This window comes from Palaemon carinicauda, chromosome 5 (genome assembly GCF_036898095.1).
Source record: "Palaemon carinicauda isolate YSFRI2023 chromosome 5, ASM3689809v2, whole genome shotgun sequence".
In the NCBI taxonomy this organism is placed as follows: domain Eukaryota; kingdom Metazoa; phylum Arthropoda; class Malacostraca; order Decapoda; family Palaemonidae; genus Palaemon; species Palaemon carinicauda.
Genome location: NC_090729.1, coordinates 77577390 through 77601489, shown reverse-complemented (window position 1 = coordinate 77601489; position 24100 = coordinate 77577390). Strand labels below are relative to the sequence as shown.

The 24100-nt window shown below is 38.1% G+C and overlaps 1 protein-coding gene across 2 annotated transcripts in view; it reads left to right on the top strand.

Annotated features, from left to right (window-relative positions):
* Positions 1-311: 311 nt before the first annotated feature.
* Positions 312-24100, top strand: part of LOC137640480 (receptor-type tyrosine-protein phosphatase kappa-like) — a 165536-nt gene continuing 141747 nt past the window's right edge. The window contains exon 1 of one of the 2 annotated variants that reach the window (XM_068373020.1): positions 312-442. The gene's annotated coding sequence lies outside the window, so the exon portion shown is untranslated. Of the gene's footprint in view, positions 576-24100 lie in introns of both variants that reach the window. The other variant, XM_068373019.1, reaches the window with a different exon arrangement.

Genomic DNA, 24100 nt, shown 5'->3' with positions numbered 1-24100 from the left:
CAAAAATGAGGAAAATATGAAAATCTACAAATGTCGAACATTGATGCTTAGAAAAAGCACACAGCTGGTAAATTCTGTGTGAAGGTGTAACTACAATCAAAATAGCATTGTGGAGAAAAGGTAGGATTGAGGGCTAATACCAGGTCTTTTATGTAGCAGGAGGGAGGAAAAGATCATGTAGCTGAGAGAGAGAGAGAGAGAGAGAGAGAGAGAGAGAGAGAGAGAGAGAGAGAGAGAGAGAGTTTGGCTTGGAAAGTGAGAGAGGCAGCTGGGGGAACCCGAGTATTGATCACATCAGATTGTTGAAAGTAGTGAAGATTGCTGGGTCGTGAGGTACGGGTGCTTGTGGTAGTGAGAGCAAATGTAGGGAAAAGCTCCAGTTCTGCAGTCCATATCTGTTTGGCGATCCTGTCTTCGAGTAAACTCGTCTTTTTATGTTCAGGTTCGTTAGCGAAAACTACGTAACCCGAGAGATAACCAGTGAAGAGCAGGAATAACATGAACGTTGTACTTAACAGGTGTTTGCATCCAGCCGACCCCCACCCCCATAGCACAAGCATCAACATTATCGTTAAGTAAGAACCTTTTGTGTAGGCCTACGTGAGAGCGCATATATTTATATAGTGTCTGCCTTAAACTAAAAGTCTATGGTGAATTTTACTGTTTTAAATTGTGATCCTGGCATGATTCCCTCAGACCAAGGTAACAGCAACCACCATATAGCCAGGAATAGAAGAATCTTGGTTTTAGCAGCATGAATTTAGAGCAGCCGAGTCAACTCTCGACATTTGCTAGATCTTTGTGAATAGGACCCATAACATCATTCTAAAACTCAGTCCAAAATGGGTTAAACACAACCGAAATTATGCCAAGAGATCCAGTCCTTGATGCATTTTCACGTATGCTGATGTGTTAAATGGAGATATTAATCATTTAAAGTAAAAAAAAAAAACATTAAAAAAACGTTTGCTATTTTAACAGAATCGAGTTGAGTGAGATTGTTAATTTGTCTACATGAATCTTCATTTGTAGACCTCTCTCATGAAGATTTTATAACAACACAATTCTCAACTAGGAATATTTTGGTTTATCTAATTTCCCAAATGCTGAAAACACTAATACTTTAGTTCGTATGTTGATATTGAAAGCAAAATAGCTATTTTGCCATCTCTACACCTTCTCTACTGGTATGCAGGCTACGTATGTTTCATATTCCGATAAGATATTCTTGGAAATTGATTTGCTCATGATAAGGACGTTATGGTATGAAGATTGGTGATATTGTTACATGGTGCAATCAAATGAAGTTTAGTTTTAAAATATCATGTTACAACTGATATCCAGAAAAGCTTTGGCTATTCTGCATTTCCCCCATTTTATATTGCGCTATGAAATGCATGAAACTGACTTCGAAAATTTGATCTCTAAGCCCTTCCAAAAGTAAATACCATCTACTGTAGTTGCTTAATTGATTACTGACTGTCAGTGAGCTTACAAGAAATAAATGAAATACTTGTGGTTTAAATGGTTTCAACCAGTCTAAACGTATTCAAATTAATTTTAGCGATGCCCTTTAATAAGAAAACCAATAGACCTTTATAAGTGAAAAAAAAGAAAACGCAAGTTGCTGTAGATGACGAAATTGACCTTATTCACCAAATTCTGACGTAACTAACAGCTGGTTATTATTGCTGAACCTATACATTTATTATAGGAATATCTCAGAGGAACTTAATGAAACCTTTTTTTGTTTATCCTTTATAAAAATAAAATTAATTTTGTTGTCGAATTAATAAAGGTTAGGCCTACAGGCCTACATTATGGAGATGATACTACTCTAATTATAGTTATTCTCTCCCAAAAATGAGGAATTCTGTGGATTCTAGGTTCAATAGAGTATTCATTTCCGGGAATAATGTATCGTATTCATTGCATGAGATGTGTCAGAGGTAAAAATACATAAAAATTAAGTTGTAATGATCGATAGGATGCTATATATGAATTTTGTTGAATTGACTCATTTTCGTTAATTTAAAAACTATTCGTCCTAAAATAAGAAGGTCAAGGTTAAATCTAAGGTCTACACCACCCACATTTTGTTAAAACCGATGGAGTCTGGTTTTTAAATTCGTCATATCTCCGTTATTTCTTAATGTTTTGCCATAAAAAATTGTCATTGTGATAGATATGATGCCACAGATGACTTTTGGTGAATTTAATAATTTTCATCAATTAAAAAAATATTCGTCCTAAAATAATCCGGTACGCCCCTCATACATACATATTTAATGTATAAAAGTTATCAAATTCTGATTGGAAAATCATATATGATGGTTTACCCCCTTCATACCAGAACCTTTGCTATACCACTGTTGAAGTATTGTACTATTTTCTGAATGTGAAAAATATAGCGCTAGAACTTCATCAAGGAAGCAATATTATCCAAAGTTGCGTTTTCACCTTTCGGGGCCCAGCACTAACAATTATCATTCAGACTATAGAAATATTGTAAGTTATTCAGCCCCGCTCAGCATGTGCTTTTCCGAGCATCAACGTGCAGATTCTGTTGATGTGGAATGACGCTACGTCTTTTATAAATACCCAGAGTCTTTCGTTACTTTTTTTTTTTTTTTTTTTTTTTTTGTAAAACTCCACTGATGGCAATACTCCTGAGCTTAAATCTACCCGAAGAATTCATTCAAATACCGAACTACTTGATAGTTATCTATTTGTTAGTCTCTGATTTCGCAAGCTAATAGTGATCCTGTACTTTCTTCCATAAAAATGTTTGGAGATTTTGAATTATAATCATGATAACAATTATATTTAATCTAAACAGGCTCAAATTCTTCTTAAACTGCTAATGTGCATCGTGCAATATTTTTCATAGCCTGCAGGTAGGCTCCGAATTTCATGCTATTTTGGATTAGCAAGTTCTGTCTAAGCCTTGAACTCTATGTTGTACTTCTCATCTTTCCAAGATCAAATATCTACTGAACACCACCATATCATATCTTATCGGTCCAATGTCGAACCCACAGAAGGGAGTTATTTGCCTCTCTGATGGTTTGATCTGAGCAATAAGGGCCTAGTGGGCACTCTCGTAGTAGGATGTGTTCAATTGTTTGTGGTGTTGCCCAACATGGCTATTAAGGGTTGGTGGCTAATCCCTATTTACTGAACACAGGTTTGTGGAAGCCCATGTATTTGCTTTAATGTATCCCCTCAATTACTGTTTTACCGTTATTGACAAGGTTTGCTTTATTCTTTTCTGTAATTATGCTTTTCAAATGTTCCTAACTACTTAACTGGTAAAGTCCTATTCATGACCACTATAGAATGACTTGATTTAAAAAAGTCATTTGACAGACATATTAAACATAATTGGGAAATTTACTTGAAACATTTAACAGTGAATATGCTATTAACTTCCTTATTGTTACCCTTTTCACTATACTTAGGCCAAAACGCAGGATTTGCACACTTTCATCATTTGCTTACACTTGAAATTTATAGTTGTATTTTGTTTTCTAAACCCGAGTGACTAGCTTGTAAACATTGAAGCTTTCTCTCTGTTAATTGGACGGGCTATGGCATGGTAAATCTTTTCTTTTGCTTTTTTTATTTATTTCCCTATAAATCTCTCAGTATTATCTCGTGATAAATAAGCTAGTCAATGATTCCTTCAAAGAAACGTTATTAGGATACAACGAGTCCAAAAAGCGTCATCTGTGTTACTAAGGCTGAGACAAACGCCACTAGAAAAGATAGCTACGTATTTGTAGGCCTGACCTTTCTAGGTAGTCCATGTACCGTCGTCACTTATGAAAGTTTTCTAAAATTCAATTCAATTGGGGGACCATGATTCATCTAGTATTACTGGAATCTTGCAAGAGGTGTCCTTCTGTTCATTTAAGATAAATTACTTTATTTTCTCAACTGTTAACGATTCTTTGCAAAACTATTGCTATGAAGCACCATATATTATCTACTTGTCGTATACAATTTTTCTGTACAAATGTCATTTTACCTTTGATCAGATAACGACTCCAATATTAAGACGAATTACTTGCGTAAATGTCACCAACGACAATGCAATCGTTTCTAGTCCACTACAAGACAAAGGCCTCAGACATGTCAATTCGTGTCTAGGGTTTGGCCAGTTTTCATCATCACACTAGCAAGTGCAGATTGGTGATGGTGGGATCTTTTCGTCTGATCGTTCACAGCAAACCAACCTAGTTTGTGTAGCCTTGGCCAATACAGCTTTGCTGATCATGGTCATACGCAAATCCTTTTACCACGTTAAGGTATCCTCACTCAGAAATCTCTCTCTCTCTCTCTCTCTCTCTCTCTCTCTCTCTCTCTCTCTCTCTCTCTCTCTCATGCAGTTCTTATGATTTATTAATACTATAGCATTACAGAAATATTGTCTGAAATGGCCCATTAATAATGTCGAGAGAGAGAGAGAGAGAGAGAGAGAGAGAGAGAGAGAGAGAGAGAGAGAGAGATTTCGAACAAGAAATATTTCTTTAACGTATTAGCTCAAAGAGACATGGAAAATAGCAATCCACACAAATGGAAGGATGATACGTATTATTCAAAGAACCAAATTTTCATCGGTTGAAAAGGAACTGTTTTAGTTTTTTTTTTCCTTGACAAACCTTTGTTACGCGTGAGAAGAATTTCAGAAAAGTGTTCACCATAAGGGGCCTCTCCTCTCCTCTCCTCTCCCAGGGTTTCCACGTAAACGTAGTTGGTTGTGAATGAAACTGCATTCAAGAAGAACCTCCTGAAGCACCACAGTATATACCGCGGGAATTTGGTCCCCCTCATTTGACCTTGCAAATCTGAGCCACTAAGAATAAACGTGAAGGAAAAAGTTCAGCAGTTATTCAAGCTTGGAGGAATTCAAAGGTCACAACACCAAGCTTGATGGGTGCCTGCTTCCCCTCACTTGTTCACGGTAAACGTCTATGGGACAATGCTGTCATGCGTTGTCTTCTTAGGAATAGTTTAAATTTCAAAAAGAAAAAGAAAAATGCTGCACAGAAGTGAAGGGAGGTCGTCAATGAGTACGCATTACATAAAAAGATAACATCATTGAGAATGATACGGTACACTGCATGCCAAAGAAAGGTTCTCCGTTGGAACATCTTTAAACTCTCTTCACATCTACTGGCAGTAGGTTGGCCAAGGCACCAGCAACCCATTGAGATACTACCGCTAGAGAATTAATGGGTCCTTTGACTGGCCAGACAGTACTACATTGGGACCTTCTCTGGTTACGGCTTATTTTTCCTTTGCCTACGCGTACACAGAATAGTCTGGCCTATTTTTTATATATTCTCCTGTGTCCTCATACATTCGAGAGCACTGAGATTACCAAACAACTCTTCTTCACTCAAGAGATTAACTACGGCACTATAAGGCCGATTCACACGACCCGTTTTTTTCCGACAAGCAGGTTTTCATTGTTTACTTCGATTCTGTCACGTGAGGATCATGGGAGATAATTCTCTCAGCATTAGAAATTTGACGGCAATTGTTCTTCTACTAGAAGAGGAGGAAGAGAGATTTCGACGAAAAAGGGAAAGGATATTGGTACATGAGTCATTAAAGAAAAGAAAGAGGGAGGGAAGGAGAGTTCGGGACACTACATAAAGAACTGGCAGATTGTGAGGTGAGAATTTATCAGTATTTCAGATTGTCAAAAGTAAAGTTTATTTGTTTGCTAAAAAACATTGAAATGGGCCTACCCAGGAAGAACACAAATTGCCAAGAAGCCATATCTCCAAATGTAAGACTTGCAGTTTGCTTAAGGTAAAAAAATGCAAACAATGAAAGAATTTCATTAAGGTAAATGATTCACAATACAGATGAAACTTTGTTAAAACAAAAAGTAATCCTTACTCTCATCTCTGAAAACCAGTTTTGTTACTTCATAAAAAAAATTCTTTATCTTTATCGTGTCAAACAACTCCTCATACCCTCAAACAAGTTTAATTAACCTCTCATCCATGGTGTCAACTATCGACAGTAAACTAACTGTACACTCTATGAGTCTATAAGAAGAAGTCGATGTTATAGGCCATGAAACAAACGGGTACGATGCGGGTCTTCGTTCACACGAAGCATTATCTACCCGTTGGTTGGGTGTCAAACGGCTGTCAAACCGGCTGGGATTTCTTGGGAAGAAAGCTAAGCCGTCTCGGACGGCTGACGACCTAACAGGCCGTGTGAACAGATACATTTGAATACACGTAAGAAAGCTAGACGCCCCTTAGATGTCGACCTACCTGTTGAAAAGAAAACGGGTCGTGTGAATCGGCCTTAATTGCTCAGTGGCTACTTTTTTTTACTTTAGCTATGATAAGCAGCTCTTCGAAGAGAAGGACACTCCGAAATCAAACCGTTGTTCTCTAGTCTTGGGTAGTGCCATAGCCTCCGTACCATGGTCTTCCACTGTCGTAGGTTAGAGTTCTCTTGCTTGAGGTTACACTCGGGCACACTATTCTATTCTATATTTTTTACCTCTTGTTTTTTTAATATGTTGGGCAGACTTAATAGAAGGGACATGGATGCCTGGTAGTTAATCGAGAGGTTACCTTTTCCTTATCAGTGTCTTTATCTTTTTCAAAACCATCCTTATTTTCCTCCCTTCAGTTGAAGTGGCTATCCTAGACCCTCTAGCCTTGCATGGTGTATCGGCTTTGCCATGATGACCAGTTTATCTGACATTTTATCTAAGCTTTGGTTTCTGATATGAGGAATTCATCTGAGCTCTTTAATACTGGTTTAAAGAAGCCAATAATTTTAAAACAGGATGTAGTTCCTAGGGCTAGGGGAATGGTGGTGTATATTAGAACTGAGTCCCCTTCTTCTCATAAGTCCTGCTATGAATGTGGATGTCATGAGAGTCATGTAATAAAAGTTTGTGGTAGGCATATGTGCTTGATCTATCAGAATTCAGACAAGGAGGATTCTATGTTTGAATGTTTTCTTGCCATTATGTCTAAGATACTAGATGATAGAAAGGCCTCTTTTGTTTTTGTTGATGATTTCACTATAGCTTAAGAGCTTTGGACTTTGCTTTGAATCAGGCTGTGAGGAAATCATAATTGAAGCTACTCATAGGTCTGGTAACTGCTTCGACCTTGTATGCACCGACTCCCCTGGCGTTATAACAAGTAAGGTTTGTTTTCCAGTTTTGAAATCTGATCATGCCTTGATTTCATTAGGGGTGAAGACTGAGCAGCCTGTCTCGGATGTGTCATACTCATGTAAGATTTATAAAAAAATCTCAAGCAGACTGGATTGGCATTTTGAGTGATCTTTTGTGCTGGAATTGGTCATAATTGTATAAGTGTTGAGCCTCTTGTTTATTTGAGTGAGAATCTAGTCAACATAATTGATAGGTGTATCACTTCTCGTGTGCTAAGGTACCGCGTGAAAGACAATCCCTGGTTCAATGACGATTGTAGACGTGCTTATTTGGAGGAGCAGGAAGCCTATCACCTTTGGAAGGGTAACAGATTTGACTTGGAATAACTATAGTCTGTTTAGAGCTTTTACTGAGACAGTTTATGCTACAACTGAAAAAGAATACAATTTAACCATAAAAAGGACCCTTTGTGGTACAGCAAAGGAATGTAAGTGGTGGGCTACCCTTAAATCTGCAATCTTTGGTGTAGAAGCAACAGTTTGTACTTTACTTAAACCAGATGGCTCTGACACTCACTGCCCAAAGAAAAGGGCAGAGTAATGAGACTCTTGATCTTCCTCATTCTTATTTTTCTGAGACTAAAATAACATGTTTAGCCTTTTGATCTCGCGAAATTGAAACTCTCTTGATAGACCTTGATGCTTATGGTGGTTTAGATCTAAATGGTATTTTTCCTCTTTTTTTTATGAAGACTGCAGATTTCTTAGTTCTAAAGTTATCTTTTTTTTGCACAAGTTAGCAGGAAGAGGTTCTTTTAGTACTTGTTGAAGAATCGGTAATGTAACTCTCTTATGTAAATGCTTTTGTGGTAGCTCAAGTCTAATTGATTACTGCCCAACGTCCATAACTCCCATATTATCTAAAGTTTTTAAATGTCTTTTGGCAAAATGTCTAAATAGCTTTGCTGAAGGTAATCATCTGTTCTCTAGTTTGCAATATGGCTTTTGTAAAGGCTTTGGAGCTGATAATGGCTCTCTTGCAATCTCCAATACTGTACAAAAATCCCTTGATTATGGTCAGGGAGTTCGTATGATTGGCCTTGACCACGTTAATCATGAGGCCTTTTTTTTCAAACTCAAACAGTTGGGAGTAGGTGGATCTTTTCTTAGCATCATTATTGAATTTTTAAGGAATAGTTTACCAAGAGTTGTTGTTGATGGGCACCATAGAGAGTATAGGGATGTGATATCTGGTGTTCCTCAGGGTAGTGTTCTTGTCCCATTATTATTCATACTATACACATATGACCTGCGGTGTGGCCTAGAAAACAAGCTTGTTGCATATGGAGATGAAGCTACTCTCTTTACATCAATTCCATCTCCTGAGTGTAGATCATGGGTTGCCTAATCTCTGAATTTTAGGTGTGATTTACTTTTGAGAAACACATTAGGTCTGTCTCTTTTTGAATTGCACAAAATATTGGTTTGTTGAGAAAATCTATTCAGAAGTGTTTTAATTCTTTCATTTTACCTTGTTTTGAGTATTGATCTCCAGTCTGGTCTTCAGCTACCGATTCTCATCTTTATTTGTTGGACAGGAAGTTATGGTCTATTAAATTTCTTACTCCTGATATAGATATCTATCTCTGGCGCCGTCGCTCAATTAGTTCCTTATGTATGTTGCATGAGATTTTTCATAATTCTGACTATCTCTGACAATAACATCCTGTTCGTAATACTAGGTATGCAGTTAATTTTAATAGGCATGCCTTCTCCATCATAAGAATCCAAACTACACAGTATTTAAGAAGTTTTATTCTAGCTGTGACCAAGTTGTGCAATGATCTTCCTAACCGGGCAGTTGAAACTGTAGAACTTCAAAATTTCACACATGCAACAAATGTTTTTATGTTGAACAGGTTAATATAAGTCTCTTTTTATAGTTTAAATACATGAAATATCTGTTTCAATGTTCTTTTTGTTCGTAAAATATTTTATTTTAGTTGCTCATTACTTCTCCTATAGTTTATATATTTCCTTATTTCTTTTCTTCACTGGGATATTTTTCCCTGTTGAAACTCTTAGGCTTATAGCATCTTTCTTTTCCAAATATGGTTGTAGCTTAGATAATGATAATAATAATAATAATAATAATAATAATAATAATAATAATAATAATATTGTTTTATTTATTTTTTTGCAACTTGGTATACTGCAAAAAATTCTGGTGTTATTATTACGTGAAATATTCTGCCAATATCAAAAAGTGCTGAAATTTCCTGTAACTCATGAATCATAAATGCTTACGAATAAATTTTTTGATGAGCCTATTTCCATTAAACTGTATAACCAATCTTTCTCTGTAGAGGATTAATTTCTATTATATTTCTTTTTTTATATTGTTGTTTGCCAAATCCATCGAGAGAGAGAGAGAGAGAGAGAGAGAGAGAGAGAGAGAGAGAGAGAGAGAGAGAGAGAGAGAGAGAGAATGGGCGTGTAAGCGAGCAAGAGGTAGTTAGTGTAATGATTGTTTATTGTGAGAAAGACTGTTGGTATGATTGTGGTTGTTTGTTTATTTCGTAGCTACCTTAGGACAGTGGTGAATGTCTTGAGCAAATGCTTTTTTTTGATTGACTGCAGAGAGAAGCAGTTGTGCTTGTGGACGCTGGATTTTATATTCATTTTACCAGCTTTAGAAGTGATTATTTATTTTATCATTAAGTACAATTTGCTCTGTAACTGGAATACAAACCTAAGCTATTTATTAGGGATTATTACTTTTAGCGAAGCTGAAAGGACGAAGGACGAGCCATTAAAATTTTAGCGAGGGTTAACTACCCATTCCGCTAGTTAGTGGGGTAAGGGGGGGGGGGCGTGGTAGCTCACTTTGCTTGTGGCTCGGATGGTGTACGGTGATGCCGTTCTTCATTCTTCGCCTATTTGGACTGCCATTTAATTCTTTTATTTGTGCTTTTTCTCTTATTAGTGTGTGTATGTGTTGCCTTCTGGAACCATGAGTATTTGCCCTGGTCTCGAAGGTTGGCCCTGCGGAACCTTCACCTCAGCCGTGGACACCGATCGCCACACCCTTTGTCCCGCTTGCAGAAGTCAACAACATTGTGATAGTGGTAACAGGTGTAGCGAGTGTCGGGAGTTGTCTGCCTTCCAGTGAGAAAGGTTTGAGCGACGGCGGAAGACGAAGTCAAAGCGGGATATTTCTCCTTCGAAGGTTTCTTAGAAAGGGGAAAAACCCAAGACTTCTTCTTCCGCTTCCTGACCTTCCTCCAAAGCTCCTGCTCGTTTGGTCTCTTCTGGGAGACCGTTGAGGAGTAGCGTAGACCCTTTAATTAACGGGCAACACTGGTTCTAGAGAGATGGTGTTGCTTCCCCTAGCGAAGTGGCCCCACCTCTCCCCCCGGGTGAGGCCTTGTCTCTATCTCGTTTTGTATAGATGTGGTCGTCCTTGGAGCTTCTGGGTCCGCCCTCCAAGGACTCCTTGCTGCGCCTTATCATCAGTTATGCTAGTGCACATCCGTCGTCGACTTTGGAGGTAGATCCTCTGTCGTGTGTTGACATGGCAATGTCTGAGGCATCTTATGTAACAACTACCGACACCCCTGCACCTTCAGACTCTCCATCTGTTGCTTCCTACTCTGTTCCCCCCATTCCAGCTCATCCTTCGAGGGGGGGGGAACTTGATCTTTCTTCTGTCTCTCCTGCGAGTGTTTCTCCTCCTCGGGGGAGTTCACTCATAAAGCCTCCTCTGCGGAGGACTGCTGCTTCTAAAGGTCCGCTTGCTGATCCACCAGCCTCAAGAGGACATCTTCGATGCAGAGCTTATCCTCTGCTTCACCTTAGGGGTGGCCCTTCACCATCGGTGAAAAGGCGCCTTCTTGAATCTTCAGCCTCATCCTCGCAGTCGTCCCCTGCAAAGGAGACTCCACTTCAGTCGTCTTCCGGCCCTCAACCTTCACCTGTTCCTCAGCCTTCTCCTGACGACACTGCAGCTGGTCCTCGGACTTTGTCCTGGAATCTATTGTGAATTGTTCGCGATCCCCGTTGGTGAATGGTCGCGCTTCAAAAGGGCACATCTTGGTTCCAGTTCAACCTTCATGCCGACCTACTGACCTGCCTTCACCATTCCTGTCACCGATTCATCACTTGCCTGCTCGTGCTGCACATCCTAAGTGTTTAGCTACGTGCCAACGCTCTCCAGTGCGCCAGTGACAACTAGTGCACCAGCGCTCACCAGCATCTTATCAGCAACCCCCAGCACATCAATGTTTTTGCAGAGCATCATCACTCGCCAGCGCATCAGTGCTCTCCAGCATTTCACCGCCCTTTGATTCCTCAGTACTCACCTGCTCGCCAGCGCATTCTAATGCCCCAGCGATCTCCTGCCCGCCGGCGCTGTCCAGCGCATTCTCCCTTGTTTACTAAGGACCAATGTTTGCTAGCTCGGCAGCACTCGCCAGCACTACAGCGCTCGCCAACTCGTCAGCAGTCCCCTGTGCACCTGCGCTCTCCTATACTACAGCCCCCTCATGTGCAGCGCCGTTTCTCCTGTGCGCCCGCGCTATCCTAACCACCAGCACTCTTCTACGCAACAGTGCTCGCCTGCGCACCAGCACACACCAGCGCTCTCCTGCATTTCAGCACTATTTGGTTCGCCAGCGCTCTCTAGCTTGGCAACACTCACCTGCGCGCCCATGCTCACCTGCACTGGAGCACTCTGGCTCGCCAGTGCTCAACTGCGCGCCCGCGCTCACCTGTGCAATCATATTTTCCTGCGCAGCATCGTATTGTGCACCATCACTCTCCTGCACGCGAGCGCTCTCCTGCCCAATTGCGCAAAACATCAGAGCAGGTTGTACAGGGTTTAAAATGCGAGGAACGTCACAGAGATTGTGACAGGTCACCATCGCTTCACTCCCCTCCCCACAAATATATTACAGCGTGACCACTGCGGAAAGAAAAAGGCTCCACATAAGGGTTCAGGAGCCCGGAGATTCATCCTACAAAGGCGGACCCACCACCAACATTGGTTGAATTCCTTTCCTTTTAGGGGATCTGTCAGCAAACAGCCTTGGTTTGGTGCCACGCTCAGAGCAGTAGTGCAAGCCTTCAAGCCTGCCGTTTCATCACGCTCGTGACTGACCTCCCTTCCAATGGCGCCAGAAGACCTACTGCGAGGAACCTTGGCTTCTTCTCCCCTGAAGAGGAAGAGAGGAGTCTCAGATGCGATTGCATCCCCTAGAGTAAAGCTAACTAGTGTTAGGCCTTCAAGGCCCGTCTTTTCTGTCTTTCCTGCCGGACACTCTCCTACCACACCTCTGCTGAGGGAGTCACACGAGGCCTGGATTTCCTCCCTTCCACCTTCGGAGAAAGTTTCTTCTCACCCGGAGAGTTCTCCACCACCGATGGAAGTCAGGAGGGACAATCCCATGTGGCATTCAATGCTTGAGTCCTACCTCCTTCCTCAGAAGAAATCTAAGGACTCCAAGACTCTCCTAAAGTCCTCTTCAAGGACCTCCAGGCCTACAGGAATCACTAGTCACTCTAGGGATCCCTGCAATCCACCCCAAGAGGAGCTCTCTGGGGTGGAAGAAGGAGACTTCGCTGCATGTTCCACTTTGGAGGGGAGCAGAAAGAGTCAGAACATGCATTCTGTCAGGTTCTGACTCTTATTAGGGTACTCAACGGGTTTTCGGACCCGGAGATACCCCCATGAGAGGGCAAATATACGGTCTTAGACTGTGTTTTGGCACTCAGAAGCCCTCTAAGACCAGGTATTTTGAGATCTTGGACGACCCATGTCCAGCTCTTCCCTCTCCATCACTCTCTAGAAGAGCTCACCAATGGATCTCTCTAGAGAGGATCTTCAGTCTTCAGGTCTCATTCTCAGCATCAGAGATCCTGAATCAGGAGAAGTATGCCATGAAGGCTATTTCATGGCTTGATCTGTGGTTGAGGACCCTGGGAATCCTTGTTTGAACCGAGGATTTCTCCAAGGAACGCACCAGGAAAGAGATGGAAACTTATCTCCTCTCAGACACACGCACCATCGAGTTTCTTGCCCATCAAATCTCGAACTTATGGGCAACCACCTTCCTGAAACGTCGAGATGCGTTGTCTGAGAGTTTCCACCAGCAGGCCCCAAATACATAGATCGTCAGGTTCAGGAACTACTCTTTAGAGGGGATCTCTTTGTTTGAGCAGAAGGACGTCGAACATGCTGCTGAGAGATGGAGGAAGTCCCACCAGGACTCCTTCCTCCAAAGGGGTTATGTAACCCACCAGCTCCTCAGCGGTCCCGTCCAACAAGCATCATGACGAACAAGACAGCAGTGAAGACCAAGGTGTCTAAAAAGCCCTTTCCGACCAAAGACGGGAAAGGCACTAAGTCCTCCAGGGGAAGAAAATTTCCTAGAAAAAGCGGCTGACGCCGCAAACACTGGGGAAGGCATTCCCCCTGCTTGTTCACTAGTGGGGGATGCCTACAAAGTTACTGGGACAGATGGCAGCAACTCTGGGCCGAACACTGGACAATCTCCGTGATTCGTTCAGGGTATCCCGTCTCGTTCACAACATCTCTCCATCCTCTGATCAGGAATCCTTTGCGATCGCATCAGCAAAGGGGCTAGCCCTCTGGACATAAGTCCAGACTCTGTTGAAGAAGAGCACTCTCCAAGAGGTTCTCGATGAGTCTCAAGGCTTCTTCAGTCGACTCTTTCTTTAGAAAAAGGCGTCTGGAGGCTGGAGACCCGTCATCGACCTCTCAGCTCTGAACAAGTTTGTTAAGCAAACTCCATTCAGCATGGACACGTACTTCCAGATCCTCCTAATCCATCCGTCTTCAAGGAAGTACTTAAGATTAAGCCTAGACAACAGGAAATACCAGTCAAGAGGCTGTGCTTTGGTCTTTCCACAGAACCTCAAGTCTTCACCAGAATATTCACCCTAGTATCATCTTGGACACACCGGATTGGCACCTGTCTCCTCCATTATCTGGACAACTGGTTAATTCTAGCGGAATCGGTGGCAACCCTTCTTCAACACCGAGACAAACTTCTGAAGCTTTGCCAAGATCTGGGGATCATGGTAAACCTTGAGAAGTCCGCCCTGCTTCCTACGCAGAGACTGGTATACCTAGGCATGAGAATAGACACCATTCTCCACAAAGCCTTCCCATCAGATGATACGATAATGAGGCTAAGAAAGGTCGCAAGACCCTTTCACAGAGGAGAAGAACTTTCAGCCCAGACGTGGCTACGTCTTCTCAGACACCTTTCATCTCTGGCCTGTCTAGTTCCCAACCGTTGCCTCAGGATTCGATCTTTCCTGTGTTGACTCAAGTCCCAGTGGAATCAGGCCTTCGACTCCCCAGACTTCTTGATCCTAATGGGATCAGCAGAACAGATGGACCTCGAATGGTGGGTGTCAAACGAGAGCCTATGAAAGGGAGTGGATCTTCTCCTCCCCTGAGATTTGATGCTGTTCCCACACGTTTAAAAAAAAAAAAGGGTGAGGGGGCCTACGTGCTGCACCACATGACCTCAGGCCTCTGGTCAGAGTCAGACAAGTACCTCCACATAAATCTCTTAGAGATGAAGGCTGTCTTTCTGGCCCTTCAACAGTTCTACCAGCTCCTTGCGGGCCACTCATTGGTGGTGATGAGCGACGACACCACAGTAGTGCTTACATCAACAAACAAAGAGTTACCTTTTAGCAGCCCCTATCCCATCTAGCAGTAGAGATACTGAGATAGGCCAAGATTTACTCGATATCACTATTGGCACGTTTCCATCCGGGCAAGAGGAATGTGTTCACTAACAACCTGAGCAGAGCATCTCAGATAGTGAGTACCAAGTGGTCTTTGGATCATCTAGTAGCCAATAAAGTCCTGACTTTGTGGGGTTCTCAGACTGTGGATCTCTTCACAATGGCTCTGAACTTCAGGCTCCCGTTTTACTGTTCCCCAGTCCCGGACCCCAAGGCTCTCTGGCAAGATGCATTCCAACAACGATGGGACAACATCGACCTTTATGCCTTTCCCCTGTTCTGTCTGATGAGGAGGGTACTCAACAAGGCCAGAACATTGGTCAACCTCTCAATCTGGACAAGTAGCAGAAGGTTGAGGGCACTGTTACTGGCTCTTATTCTTTTCTTCATCCTCCCCTTTCTTGGGGAAAGCAGCATCCTGGGTTCTCTGAATAAGCTGACCAGCAGATAAACCATGCATCCTTGTGTTTCTAGTATTAAGCTAATACTGTTACGTCCCCATACCCTGGCGAGGTGGTATTGGGAAAGTCCTGGTTACAACAGTTTTCATACAAAGACTCGGAATTACTTTTACCTGGACAGTCACACTTCTAAACATCTCAAGGTTTAGCGAGGTGCAGCGACTCCTTAGTTTTGGTACAAACCTATTCAAAATAAAGAGCCCCCAGGTAAAGCCAAAAGCCAGTTTGGCAGGGACGACCACTCTCCTAATGGGTGAGTCACCCCTAATAAACAGCGTAGGTTTGTATTCCAGTTACGGAACAAATGACTAATTCAGAGATAATTTGTATTTTTCCTAATGATACAAACCTTTAGTTATTTATACAAACTTACCAGCCAGCCCTATCGCCCATGAAGTCCTTCCTCTAAGCAAAGTGAGCTAAATCACCAGTGCATGAGCGGGAGCGGTAGTAAGCTACCCCCCCCAACCCCCGCCCTCGCTAACTAGCGGAATGGGTAGTTAACCCTCGCTAAATTTTAATGGCTTGTCCTTTCAGCATCACTGAAAGTAATAACCCCTAATAAATAGCTAATGGTTTGCATCATTAGGGAAAATACAAATTGTCATTTTGTTTATATTTGCTAGGAGTGATTCTGAATGACAGAAATGCTATTCATTATCTTTGATTATAGTGCGATAGTTTAGTTAGCAAGGAGTGTTCGTAAGTATTTTTTCTTATTTTCAGGCCGTAATTCCTCCATTTTAGGTTTATTTTGGCCTGGACTGTTGTTTGTCAGCTAAGTATATAAATAGCTTTTTGATGACGACCCAGAATGTACAATGATTTTTAGGATGGACAGCCGATAAAGAATTTTTGATAATTTAAGATGACGATGACCACCACTAAGTGACTGCTCAGTCAAGTTAACTGGACCTGAATATAGTTCCATTTGCCACAGATTGGTGGCTGTGCCAAGAAGGACTGTTCGGTTTGTGTGCGGAGGACAGTTTCCGCGTCAATAAATATACACGTATAAACTTCGTTGGTTGTGGTGCATCTTAGTTTTAAGTTTTAATATTTTTCTCCAGGTTTATGTGAATGGGGCTGTTTTGTTTATTTTGTATGTCAAGTTTTTTTGTGTTGTCTGTTATGGCTCTAGTATAAGGATTTTTTTTTAGTAAGCATTATTATAATATTATTGAACTACTGCATATTTTGAATTTGGTTGGGTTTCGTCCTAAGTGTTTTAGTTTTAAGTATAGTAATAAGTTTGGTTGTTATGATTTTAGGATTAAGTGACTATTTAGGTTTAAGGAATATAGTTACTAAGGTTATATTTTGTTTTTATTTCCTTTCTGTCTAAGAGTCCAGCTGCTGATAACGTAAGGGGAAAGTTTGTATTGTTGTTAATATTGTTTGTTAGTGTTTCAAGGGTGTGGAGTTTGTTTTTGTGTGCATCCCGCCACATCTCTCTCTCTCTCTCTCTCTCTCTCTCTCTCTCTCTCTCTCTCTCTCTCTCTCTCTCTCTCTCTTTTATTTCTACTATACATATATGTATATATATATCCAGTATATATATATATATATATATATATATATATATATATATATATATATACACATATGTTTTCTTTTGATGCTGTGTATATATATATGTATATATATATATATATAAATGTATGTATATATATATATATATATATATATATATATATATATATATATATATATATATATATATGTATATATATGTATATTAATGTATATATATATATGTATATATATATATATATATATATATATATATATATAGATAGATAGATAGATAGATAGATATCACTTTGGCATGTTACTCTACGTTTATAAGGAATAGACACCATCTTAGCAGCGTCCAGAGATCAAAGCCTGTTTCTCCTCGGACAGATCGTTCGGCAGATAGTTTTCAGGATGACAGCAGAAATACGTGTACTTTTCTCCATTTATTGGTTGGTGTCGTGGAGCAAGAACATATAAAGTTTTGCTATAACAGAGTCATGTAACCTTTTCACTCCCCCAGAGCCCAGACTATATTAGGTCTCTCCCCATGCCCTGGGTGGAGGGGAGAGGGAGTAGTCATACCCTGATGAGAAGGGTTTTAGTTAAATGGGGAGGGGGTGGGAAGGTTTTAAGCTGTGTTTGTTATTATCTTTAGTAATATTTAGCTGTCATTTTTAACGGGTCGCCTACACTAGTGTATATCAATCTTATCTATCTATCTATCTATCTACCTATATATATATATATATATATATATATATATATATATATATATATATATATTATATATATATACATATATATATATATATATATATATATATATATATATATATATATATATATATATATATATATATATATATGTATATGCATATATTATTATACTATGGTCTCATGTCTGGGGACCAAAATATAATATTACATATATTACGGCTGACAAGTTGCACAACCCTCTCGAGTACCAAACTCACCTGTTTGGTTTTACATTAAATCTGCTGCACTTGAAAATAATAATAACCGAGCTCTGAGATGATTATATAACTCCCAGACAGCAATATAAAAACACTGATTATCCAAAATTCTCTCAAATACATTCAAGACAAAACTGGGTAATTACTATTATGTGTTATTCAAACAACCTCTTACTTTGATTCATTAACAGGATACGAGCGAATATGAAATAAACACTGGTGATTGAAATAATACCCTCTTTAAAAAAAATAGATACACCAATAAGAATTACAACACTTTGCAAGAATTTACACAAAAACAAAATCAATCACTCGAATTATTAAGTCTGAACAAAACTTAGATTAAAACCAAAATTTTACGCTCTGAAAAGTATATAATCACTTGACTTGAAATTAGATCTGAATAAACCTTAGACTAAGACAAAAAAATAATTACACTCTGAAAATTATATAATCAGATGACTCGAAATATTAAATCTGAATAAACCTTATACTAACACAAAAGAAATAATTACACTCTAATGATTAAACTCAAAGAACTTACATAAAATAATTGATAAAATTATCAACTTCACGTATTTTCATAAATCTCACTGGGCCATTAACAAAGATTTACACAATGCCAACACTCACCACAACAATAAATTTAAAATCACTTGGATAATCTGCAACATTGTTTTAACACACGTTATACTCGGGAGCCCAAAATCACTTAGGAGAGGACACACTATAGACACATGGAGAGAGAGAGAGAGAGATTAACTTTGGCTCTTTCACAGGACTGCTGTTTCTCTTCTGCATCTATGCAGCCCTGGTGGTGCATATATATGACTCAGCTACTTCCAGAATATTCCAGGTCTGAGATCTGGAAGCTTGGGGGTTGGCCTAAGGTTGCCAAAAATTACTCTCTCAGACGCGTACCAAAGTAACAGCGAGACGACTCTCTCTCAGCTAGCCCCCACCACCTTTGTCCTCGAAATTAAAGAAAAATTATAAAATCTAACACTAAGGTTTTCGAGAGCCTTCCAAAACACGTGGCATGTATAAGAATTGCGTATTTTCTCACAAACATGATGCAATACCTCATAAAAATATAAAAAAAATACATTTATATAAGCCCTTGTTCATATCTCATATGAAATCATATAATACTCTTAAACAGATTACGTAAGACTTCATAACAAAATACGTGAAATAAAAAGGTTTTTCTTAAGAGTAAAGCACATATTTGGAATGTTGAGATCGGACAAGATCAGGTCTTTGATTAATGACTCCCTGTGAATCAATAGAAACATTTTTTCCAGGAAAGATTATTCATTTATACGAGATCTCTTTCTTTCATAATTATCCCAATATCAAAATGTCATTGTATACATACATATATATATATATATATATATATATATATATATATATATATATATATATATATATATATAAACATGTTTATATAAATGTATGTATATATATATGTATAAACCTATATATATATATATATATATATATATATATATATATATATATATATATATATGTATATATCTTTCTTCGTGGCTGAGTGGTATGGTCACTGGCATACAGATATCCTGGACCAGGGTTCAAATCCCGGCTGGTCTGATATTATAGTCTTTGGGTGATTCCGCCTGGGGCTCTGATCTTGAGGTTGTTAAGAGAATCCAGACTTTAATGTATTAATATATATGGCTTATTTGAAATATGAAAACACGTATATATATGTATGTATGTATACATATATATATACATACATATATATATATATATATATATATATATATACATGTATATATATATATATATATGTGTATATATATATATATATATATATATATATATATATATATATATATATATATATATATATATATATATATATATATATACATGTATATATATATATATATATATATATATATATATATATATATATACATATATATATATATATATATATATATATATATATATACATATATATATACATGTATATATATATATATATATATATATATATATATATACATGTATATATATATATATATATATATATATATATATATATTTTTACATGTATATATATACATTTATATACACATGTATTTATTTACATATTTATATACGTATACATATATGCATATGTACATATATATATATATATATATATATATATATATATATATATATACATATATATATATATATATATATATATATATATATATACATATATATATATTTATAATTTGTTTAGATCTAAGGAAAGAAAGAATAAAAGAAATTTTAAGAAAGATCATAAACACTTCTGTAATTAGCGAAGAATCTGCCGAGTTTAGTTTAGCAATTCAAAATAGGTCTCCCGGCTACATAGTGATATGGAAGCAAGTAAAGAGGAAATAAACAGTAATTTTACAAAATTTCTATTAGAATCTGTACAAGAGATATGTGGAAAAGTTTCTAAACAAGATAAAGGAAAACTGTAAGAAAACACTAAAAACCTAATAAAGAAACGATTGGAAATGAGGGTAAAATCCAAGAGATATGAAATACATTTAGCAGATCAATAAACAAATTAAAAACCCAAGACATTCGTGAACACAATGTGACTAAAACTGAGGAAACACCAAAAAAAGAAAAGGCATCAAATTGCTGAAAATAAGACTTTGAACAGGGTGCCTACGGATGTTTGCTATAAAGGATGAAATTGTAATATCAGCAATAGAGATGCAGTGCTACAAATTGCAGAGGTGTTCTATACAATGCTATACAATAGTGATATAAGAAATAACTTTGTCAACAGAAATAATGAAAGACCTTAGCTGGTATCAAACGTAACATTAGGAGAAGTAAAGAAAGCACTAAAAGACATGAAAAGAGGAAAAGAAGCAGGGTAAGAAGGTCCAAGAATTGAGTTCATAATTGATAGAGGAGATTCCATAGTAGTAATATTGGCTGAACTTTAAACAGAATGACTGCAAGAATGCTCTATAGCTACAACTTGGAAAAACTTTATACTAATTCACAAAAAGGGAGACACAAAATATGATATTAGGCCAATCATATTGGGTAGTAAAAATAAAGGTAGACTTTAATTAACCACTGTACTCTGTCCAGATGCCTGAAAACTCCTCATGTGAAATAATTTGATGGCCTACTTTAGCTCTTGTCAGTTCTAAAGCTATCTCACTCTCAAGCCCTGTTTCAGTTCCATACCAGGGACCCCAGTGAGATACTGGACAGGAATTTTACGTTAAAAGTGGAGACAGTGGCAATGGATGGGAGCAGTGATGTATTGTAGTAAAGTATAAGTTAAGTGTTATGGTATGATATTGGTTACCAAAACGGAATGGACCCTTCATACATACCTGGAATAATAATACAGTAGTTAGATGAGAATGAATCTTTTATCCCATTATCTTCGCCGACTCGTCTTGGTGGGATATAATCACAGACGACTTATTAGAATACGTTTAATCTTGCTAAGGTCTACATTATAGCTCCACTCTCTGACTTATCTAAACAACTTGTGACTCTCGAGTGAGAATACGTAAAGAAAACTCGTACACATACATACAAAAAACAAAAGTGAGCATCGCTCTAGAAGAGATTGAATCCTACTGCAATACAAAAGTAAGAAGTTTCACATCCTAAATTTAGGACAATTAATTAATGATTAAATCCTTCATAACATACGCTACTACACTTATAAACTATGTTGAAACATGTTCTATCAATGCAATACTGTGCAACATTACTCTTAATACCCGTAGCGCATATAGTATTACAGTACAAAATACACAACAGTCTCCTCCCCTTTAACTTGACATTGTACAAAACTACAAATCTAATCTCTCAGGGGCTTCCCTCTATTCATCTTATATGGAAGTACTCTAACTTCATCCTGCACTGGTACATGAATAGATTCTGAATCTACTGTACATCTGATGTTTGAGCATCTTGGTTAATATTTGATTTAACTACTTCTGAAAATTTCTCATCTCTGACATTCACATGATCTACAATTTTACTTAGCGACTGTAATTGATCAACATTACGTTTTACAATATTTTCACCAACTTGAACATCATAATATAAATTTCCTATCTCTTTTACAATTTCTCCTGGTACCCACTTTTCTGGAGTATTGTATAATCTTACCGTGACATTAGAACAAGGGGAAAAATGTCTTACTTTTGGGAGACTTTCTAATTGCTTATACCCATTTTCTTCTAAATCACTTTGCAAACTTGGATACAATAAATCTAACTTACACTTAATCCTCCTCCCCATCAAAAAATTTGATGTTGTCACACCTGTCGTGCTGTGTGGTGGTGTTCTATAAGACAATAAAAACTTTGACCCATTAAAAATTATGTTATTTGAATTTGCCTTTCTGCATTTCATGTTATGCTGAAATGTTTGAACAAACCTTTCAACCTCTCCATTCGTAGAAGGGTGATATGTTGCTGAAAATGTATGTTTAATACCATTTACTTCACAAAAATCTTTAAATTCCTATGAGGTAAACTGTGGATCATTATCAGTCACAATTCTTTCTGGAATACCATACGTAGAAATTTTTTTCATTGATTCTTGAATTGTGGCGTAAGATGTTGTCTTCATTGGAATTACTTCTGGCAACTTACTGTAAGCATCTACAACTATCAAAAACAAATAACCTAAGAAAGGACCTGCAAAATCTATTTGCATTCTTTGCCATGGATACCTGGGTAATTCCCACGGGTGCATTCTAGCAAATTGAGGGTTGTTCTGTTGCGTAGTACAATTCATACAATTTCTTATAAATAATTCAATATCTCTATCTACACCTGGCCACCAGTCAAAAGTTCTTGCAATAGACTTTGATCTGCCAATACCTTGGTGATCAGTATGCATTTCAGACAAAACCTTATTCCTCAGTGAACTAGGAATAATTGCTCTTGACCCTTTCATTATACAACCTTGTGCTATACTCAATTCACTCCATATATCTTTATAGACTTTACAATTTACCTCATATCCACATAAGTCTCTACCTGTCATTAAACTCTCTAAAACCTTACTAAGTATTGGGTCTTTCTTGGTATTATGTGCAATATCCTTGGCTCTAATGGGTACATCATATACTGAAACTAGTAATATACCATCATCATACTCTTCTGGTGCTTTGTCTACTGGAAATCTAGATAAAGTATCTGTATTACCCATCTTTGACGTAGGACGATATTCTATGTTATAGTGATATGCGGTTAACGTAATTGCCCACCGTTGTAGTCTTGCAGCTACCAACTTGGGTAAACTTGCTTATGGACCCAATATTGCTAATAGAGGTTTATAATCTGTAACAAGTGTGAACTTCTTCCTTCCATAAAGATACACATGAAATTTCTTAACTCCATGCACTAATGCTAAACCTTTTTTTTTTATTTGAGAGTAATTCCTTTCTGTCTTGTTCAATACTCTAGAAGCGAAAAAAATTGGCTTTTATGTTCCATCCGGCATTACATAAGATAATACTGCGCCTAAACCTATGTTCGATGCATCACAAACTGATTTAACTGGTAAACCCATTTGATAATGTACTAGAGAGATAGATGAAGTTATTTCCTGCTTGATTCTTTCAAAAGATTCTTGACAATATTTTGTCCAATTCCATTCTACACCCTTATTCAATACGATGGGTGTGCTATTGTAGATAAATTCTGGATGAAATTTCCATAAAATGTTACTAAACCTAAAAATGATTGTAATTCCCTAAATTTTTTTTGGTACCTTAGTTGATATCACTGCATTAGTTTTCTCCTTAGTCTTATGAATACCTTTGCCATTGATTACAAAACCTAACTATTCCACTGAATCAACTTCTAAAATACATTTACTCCTATTTACTCTAATATGTTCTTTCAACTTCTTCAGAAATGCCCGTAATCTTTCTCTATGTTCTCTTTTATCTTTACCAGAGACTAAAATATCATCTTTGAAATAAATACTACTTGCATTCTTGAAAAAAATCTTATCCATAGTTTGTTGCCAAATAGCTGGACTGCTTGCTACTCCATAAGGCAATCTCTTTGACCTATAGAAACATAAGGATGTATTTACTGTACATAGTTCTTGTGAATTTTCATCCATGGGAAGCTTTTGAAATGCTTGTCTAAGATCTAACTTAGAAAACACATTACATCA